Source organism: Lepidochelys kempii, chromosome 3, assembly GCF_965140265.1.
Source record: "Lepidochelys kempii isolate rLepKem1 chromosome 3, rLepKem1.hap2, whole genome shotgun sequence".
In the NCBI taxonomy this organism is placed as follows: domain Eukaryota; kingdom Metazoa; phylum Chordata; order Testudines; family Cheloniidae; genus Lepidochelys; species Lepidochelys kempii.
Window position 1 is genome coordinate 151235853 of NC_133258.1, and position 7584 is coordinate 151243436.

Consider the following 7584-nt stretch of genomic DNA (forward strand, 5'->3'; position numbering starts at 1 on the left):
ACCATCATAGGCCCTAACCACACCAGCCACACCATCCGGGGCTCGTTCACCTGCACATCTACCAATGTGATATATGCCATTATGTGCCAGCAATGCCCCTCTGCCATGTACATTGGCCAAATCAGACAGTCTCTATGCAAAAGAATAAATGGACACAAATCAGACATCAAGAATTAAAACATTCAAAAACCAGTTGGAGAACACTTCAACCTCCTTGGACACTCAATTACAGACCTAAAAGTCGCAATTATTCAACAAAAAAAAACAGACTCCAACAAGAAACAGCAGAACCGGAATTAATCTGCAAACTGGACCCCATTAAATTAGGCTTGAGTAAAGACTGGGAGTGGATGAGTCATTACATTAACTAAAAACTATTTCCCTCTGCTAATTTCCCTCCTACTGTTACTCACACCTTCTTGTCAACTGTTTGAAACGGGCCATCCTGATTATCACTACAAAAGTTTTTTTTCTCCTGCTGATAATAGCCCACCTTAATCGATTGGTCTCATTAAGAGTTGGTATGGCAATGCCCATTTTTTCATGTTCTCTGTATGTGTATATATGTATCTTCCTACTGTGTTTTCTACTCCATGCATCTGATGAAGTGGGCTTTAGCCCACGAAAGCTTATGCTCAAATAAATTGGTTAGTCTCTAAGGTGCCACAAGTACTCCTCGTTCTTTCTGCTGATACAGACTAACATGGCTACCACTCTGATACCTGAGCTAAGAGGGCAGTACATACTGCAAATAGCATGAATTATACTCAGGGGCTAACGGAGGGGTGGGCGGGGGGAGAGGCAGGATAGGATGGCATGCAAAAGTCTAGCCACAGATAGATAGTAGTACTCCTAAGGGGCTTTAAATTTCTCTGAGACAAGAACTTGCTTTTCTGGTGGGGTTCTGTAGTGTAAGGGATTATGGTCCTACCTCCTCTCATTACCTGCCTATTGTTGTCACACTTGGAGGCAGTGAACCTGGAGAAATTTGCATCTTCATTTGAATTTTGGCAAATATATGGAAAAAATGGGTTTTCTGGATCTTCGCGAATAAAGCTGGGTGCCATTTTTTGAACAAATAGGGTTTTTTCCTGCTGAAAAACACGGTTTTGGTTGCCTGGAAACAATTCTTGAATTTGACATACATTTGCCAAATAGTTTCAGCCAGACATTTTTTTAATGAGGTACCAGATTCACAAAAGGACTTTGGTGCCATTCAAAAAATGGTGGCAGTGAAAACAGAAGATGGTGGTGCCGCCCCATTCCCAGCATAACTTTTAGCCCAATGCCTAGAGCATGCCTAGAGAGTCCCAGGTTCAAGTCCCCACCCTGCCTGATGTATACCAGGGTGGGGTATACCCCATCTGAGTCCTGCATGAGCACCCTAACCACAGGGCTCTAGGTTATCCTTAGTGGTTGTCACAATCAGGCTTCAGACACTCCAAGTGGAGAAAAGAAGGTTTAAAATCCCCCAAATGAGCAGTTGAACCACCTGGTTGCATACTGTATTATAAAAGTGTATTGAGTAAGGTCTTTTATAAAAGCTTTTGATGCTCTCAACTGGATGGTCATTATGAGATACAGATTCGTAACCACAACCTGACTACATGTATCTGTGTATATAGAAAACTGTACTCATAATTTCAACTACACCTCACAGCAAGGAGGGGCACAACCTAAGACAGGTGTTTACACAAAACCAGCTCCAAATATATATCCATTATCCAGCCCAGGGAAAGACAGTGGTGAACCGTTGGAGAGACATTGAGACAACTTGAAACTGAAAAGAAAATTCCAGTCTTCGGAAACCAAGCAAGAAGGGAGTTTTCCCTGACATGAATATTGACAGTGACTGAAGACCTCCCTCCTGCAAACTGCAAACCCTTTAGAATGGAAGGGGCTTGGAATGAAAGCCATTCAAGAAACTGAGGCCTGGTCTACACTAGAAAATTAGGTTGGCATAACTATGTCGCTCAGGGGTGTGAAAAATCCACACCCCTGAGCAGTGCAGTTAAGCTGACCTAAGTCCCCATGTAGACAGTGCTAGGTCAATGGAAGAATTCTCTCCACCTAGCTACCGCCGGTCAGGGAGGTGGATTTCCTAGGCTGACAACAGAATCCCTCCTGTCAGCTTAGGCAGGTAGTGTCTACATTGAAGCGTTATAGCAGCGCTGATTTAAATGTAGACAAGCCCTGAGGGGCACCTTCTAAGTGGGAAGATGTGAAATGCTGGATCCCTCTTAAGTTAGGGGTTACATGGGGAAACTGTTCAAATGCAATAGGTAACTTGTATTAGCAAAGGGATTTTATCTAATATAGAAGTGTAAGGCCTGAAGTTGCGTTTTTATGTTTATTCACTGTGTACCTTGAATATGTTTGCTCATCTTTGAATCAGTGGTTTTTCAATTAAACAAACCTTTGTTTGTCTGCCCTCTCCCCCGCCCTCAGTCTCTGTTATGCAAACTGTGTGGAATGTGCGTGCCAAAGAAAGCTGGTGCCTGGAAGGCTGGCTTCATGCCTAAGGGGTGACAAACCAGAAGGGATTTACCTTCCACGGAAATTTCTTTCTTTGCCCTGAGAGAGGGAGAAGAAAGAAGAAAACAGAAAGCTGCCAGTTAGAATGGATAGGAAAGGTGAAGTGCATTCACAGCAGCACAGAATGTTAGCATCATTCAGGGACTCGTGCACCAGGCACTTGTGAATTCTAATCCCGGCTCGGGCATGGATTCGCTCTGTAGCATTGGCCAAATTGCTTAACCTCCCTAAATCAGTCTCCACATCTGTACAGTGAGGATAATAATACTTAGAAAACAGCCTTCCTCACAGGTCTGCAGTGAGGATTCCCTAATGTTTGTGAAACACTTTGGCCTGGTCTACACTTAAAAATTAGGTCAGCCTAGCTATGTTACTCAGGGCTCTGAACAATTTCATGCCCTGAGCACCATAGTTAGCTCCATACTTCTGCTCAATAATCTACTGTGACACAGCCAACCAGTCACCTGGAAGTTGCATACACACCCATCTGTCAATTTTGGATGTTTATGCAGATTTGGGAAGGGGTGGGGAAAATCAGATCAGCATTAACAATGAAGATCATGGTCCAGATATTTCAATGGAGTTGACTTACACCAGCTGTGGATCTGGTCCCTGTTGTGTTTTTACAGAACCTGCTTTCTAAAAAAACATTAAAAATTCTCTTGTCTTCTTCTGTCTTTTTGGCATTAAAGATTGATTAATTCCACATTAAAATACTAGATAATTTCCCACTCTCTTTCATGTTACCTAGAAAGGAAAGGAGGTTGTCATCCAACACCGTAATTGTCTCCAGGGTAATTTTGCTGTGGGATCAGTGTATAAGATATTAATGGTGGGTAGCAAGTGTACTGCCATGGGAGTGGTATTTATATACGTTTGTAAACATCTACCTATCAAAAAGTTCAGGCACCAAGGGCCAACAGCTAAATAGTATCTACAGTTATGCAGTATGTAGAACAGGTTTCAGAGTAGCAGCCGTGTTAGTCTGTATTCGCAAAAAGAAAAGGAGTACTTGTGGCACCTTAGAGACTAACCAATTTATTTGAGCATAAGCTTTTGTGAGCTACAGCTCATTCATCTGATGCATTCAGTGGAAAATACAGTGGGGAGATTTATATGCACAGAGAACATGAAACAATGGGTGTTACCATGTAATTCTGAAAATACTTGATTTGTATGTGTACTAGTTAATTAACTCAGACGTGAAATTGCAAAGAGCCCTTGAAACATGGCCCTTTTGAAAAATCAGTCTCTCAAAAACTGGTCTCAACGTGTGGCATCCCTTGCTATTCCGGTCCTGAGCCAAAGTGTGTAAGCCTTAAGTAATGTGCAAAGCATTGCATAGTGCAGGAGTGGCCAACCTGAGCTTGAGAAGGAGCCAGAATTTACCAATCTACATTGCCAAAGAGCCACAGTAATACCTCAGCAGCCCCACATCAGCTACCTCCACTCCAACCTGCAGTGCCTCCTACTGGCCAGCAGCCCCACCAATCAGTGCCTCCCACTCCCTCCCAACTCCTCCTGCCCACCGCGACCAGCTGTTATGCAGGAAACTCTGGTGCGGAGGGGGTGAGAGCGAGGGCATGGCAGGCTCGGGGGAAGGGGTGGAGTGGGGGCAGAGCAGGGAGCTGAGCACTGAGCACTCCCCAGCACATTGGAAAGTTGGCATCTATAGCTCCAGCCCTGGAGTCAGTGCCAATGCAAGGAGCTGCATATTAACTTATGAAGAGCCACATGCGGCTCCGGAGCCACACGTTGGCCACCCCTGGCATAGTATATATGCGCAGCAAATGACCACCAAACTCATTTCACTTGTGACACTATTCCTTTTTCTAATGCAGATCTCTTGAGCTGGCAGTGTAATTGTTTGATCTCCTGTGCCCCTGAGCCACCTGATACACCAGCCTGAAATTCTCTATAACTCTCTGCAGAATGGATCAGAGCTTTCCGAGGACAGTTATAACCAAAGCATTGGCCACAGCTATCCCATCTTTCACCCGGTTTATACTTGGCCCTTCTCCCCACACAGACACTTCTGATCACACCAACCCTCCCACTTCCTTCCTGTCCTACTCAAATGCATCCAATTAGCCTCTGGAATAATTTACCTAGAGATTACCCCTGTAGAATCAGTGCAGTTATAGCCTCACAGCACTCCTCTTCAGTGGGAAGAAACAACCAGCAGTGAGGTTATAATTATTCCGCAGAGACCCAGACTTGCTATCAAACATACTATATAAAGAGCCCCTTTTATGATAGGGAAAGGAGACTTAGTGACTCCAAAGTGCTTCCTTTAAGCAAAGATTTTCAATCTTATTTGGTTTTTCTAACCTGCAGCTGGCCCTCTTTCTCCTTCTTCAGCTAATCCTGTCACCAGGTCCCTGGGGAACTTAGAAATAAGAAAAACCTTGATGAAAACAAACCCACTGTGGTCAGTTTCCTCTGACCAAGAGGTGCATCAGTTGCTCTTTGACTTGGTGAGATTTTTAAAGCAAATTTCCCTATGGAAAAATCTCTCTACAAGGCACATCTCCATAGACAGCAGGGTTCAGTCTGCACAAATAGGCCATTCCTGGTACACTGAAGTCAGAGGGTCAGCTTTATGCTATTAAATTTAAGGCACAGACTGTGTCTTTCTTCTGTTTCATACAGCACTGAGCACAATGATGTTGGTGAAATTATAAATTAGGGGCAGAAGAAATCAGAAGGGAATGTGGGCAAAATTGGCAGAGTTATCCCCTGATTTGTTGGACTTCATCAAGGATTTTAGCCAGGAATTTAGTTTGTTGACTCTATTCCTCTATATTAATTTCAGGTCTCACTGTTAAGAAACAAGGAGAGTCATCAAAACTGTTTATAAGTTATTATTATTATTAAGTGATAAAGTGTTTTAATCTAGTAATATCCCCCCCCCAACCTGTTACTTTTGACATTCATAGCCGTAAGGGAGAGTGATTTCCAGATATTTCTGATGGAGGCATTCAGAAAGTAAGTAAGTATACATATGACTTCTTGTTGCAGAGAAGTAGCAGTTTTTCCTAGTGCAAACCTACTCCGATTTGATCACTCCCTTTTTAAAGTTACAAGCAGCGAGTCACTGGTCTGGTTAAGTGTGTCCTGCAGAGGATGGTGAAACTACTCTCCAGCCCCAGACAGGTAAATTGCAGCATAATTACACCACCTGGCAAGATCGTGCGTACCAGAAATATCAGCACTGAGGCCAAATTACTATGAAATCCCCTAGTTTCTATAACCCAGAAATCATAATTTAGTACATACTAGTTCCCCCCATTTTCCTCTCTGTAAAATAGGGATGATAATGCTTTTTGTACCTTAAAAGGGGGAATTAATGTTTGTGAAGTGCTTTGAGATCCTCAGATGGAAGAACCAATAGAAGGGCAAATTACTTGATGCATATTCCTGAGCTAATATTTTTAATCTTCAAAGAGTTTTACAAAAGGTAACAAACTGAGCCTTAGTCAATATCCTAAAATCCTTCTGTAACCGAAGGTCACTCTGTGGTGAGTCAACCAACCTGAAGCTGGTTTCCTCAGTTCTGGGTCTTTCTTGACCAGAGACTGTCAAGCATTCACAATTATATCTATTTATGGACTGTTTTGAAATGTGGTTGAACTGAGACTAGGATCTGAATAACAGATGCATGTTCACTTGCAGCCTTATCCAGCACTTGAATCCAGGTCTCCCAAAATGAAAGTGCTGGAGTAGTTTCATTACCATCAGTTATTTGTTTGGTGCCCCCAAAGTGTCCTAGATGCTGCACTGCTTCACAGAACAAATAAAAAACTGATCCTTGCTCTGAAATGCTTCCAACCTGGATGTTAGACAGGACACAATAAGCTCATCTCCATAAGCAAGCTCCCCACAGACCATGATACACCACTCAAAGCAGCACCAGACCCAGCCAGAACAACAGACACAAAACCTGCAGACATAACTCCACTGATACAATGATCAACATACCCCACAACACACCTTTCAAAATCCAAGGGTCCTACACATGGCTATCACAATACATGGTGTACCGGCTCCAGTGCACTAACTTCCCCAACAACAACTCTCATAGTAACAGCCGTGTTAGTCTGTATTCGCAAAAAGAAAAGGAGTACTTGTGGCACCTTAGAGACCAACCAATTTATTTGAGCATGTCATAAATATAAAGGGAAGGGTAAACCCCTTTGAAATCCTTCCTGGCCAGAGGAAAAATCCTCTCACCTGTAAAGGGTTAAGAAGCTAAAGGTAACCTCACTGGCACCTGACCAAAATGACCAATGAGGAGACAAGATACTTTCAAAAGCTGGGAGGAGGGAGAGAAACAAAGGGTCTGTGTGTCTGTCTATATGCTGGTTTCTGCCGGGGATAGACCAGGAATGGAGTCTTAGAACTTTTAGTAAGTAATCTAGCTAGGTATGTGTTAGATTATGATTTCTTTAAATGGCTGAGAAAAGAACTGTGCTGAATAGAATAACTATTTCTGTCTGTGTATCTTTTTTGTAACTTAAGGTTTTGCCTAGAGGGGTTCTCTATGTTTTGAATCTAATTACCCTGTAAGGTATCTACCATCCTGATTTTACAGGGGGGATTTCTTTATTTCTATTTACTTCTATTTTTATTAAAAGTCTTCTTGTAAGAAAACTGAATGCTTTTTCATTGTTCTCAGATCCAAGGGTTTGGGTCTGTGGTCACCTATGCAAATTGGTGAGGCTTTTTATCCAACATTTCCCAGGAAAGGGGGGGGTGCAAGTGTTGGGAGGATTGTTCATTGTTCTTAAGATCCAAGGGTCTGGGTCTGTAGTCACCTAGGCAAATTGGTGAGGCTTTTTACCAAACCTTGTCCAGGAAGTTGGGTGCAAGGTTTTGGGAGTATTTTGGGGGGAAAGACGTGTCCAAACAGCTCTTCCCCAGTAACCAGTATTAGTTTGGTGGTGGTAGCGGCCAATCCAAGGACAAAGGGTGGAATATTTTGTACCTTGGGGAAGTTTTGACCTAAGCTGGTAAGGATAAGCTTAGGAGGTTTTTCATGCAGGTCCC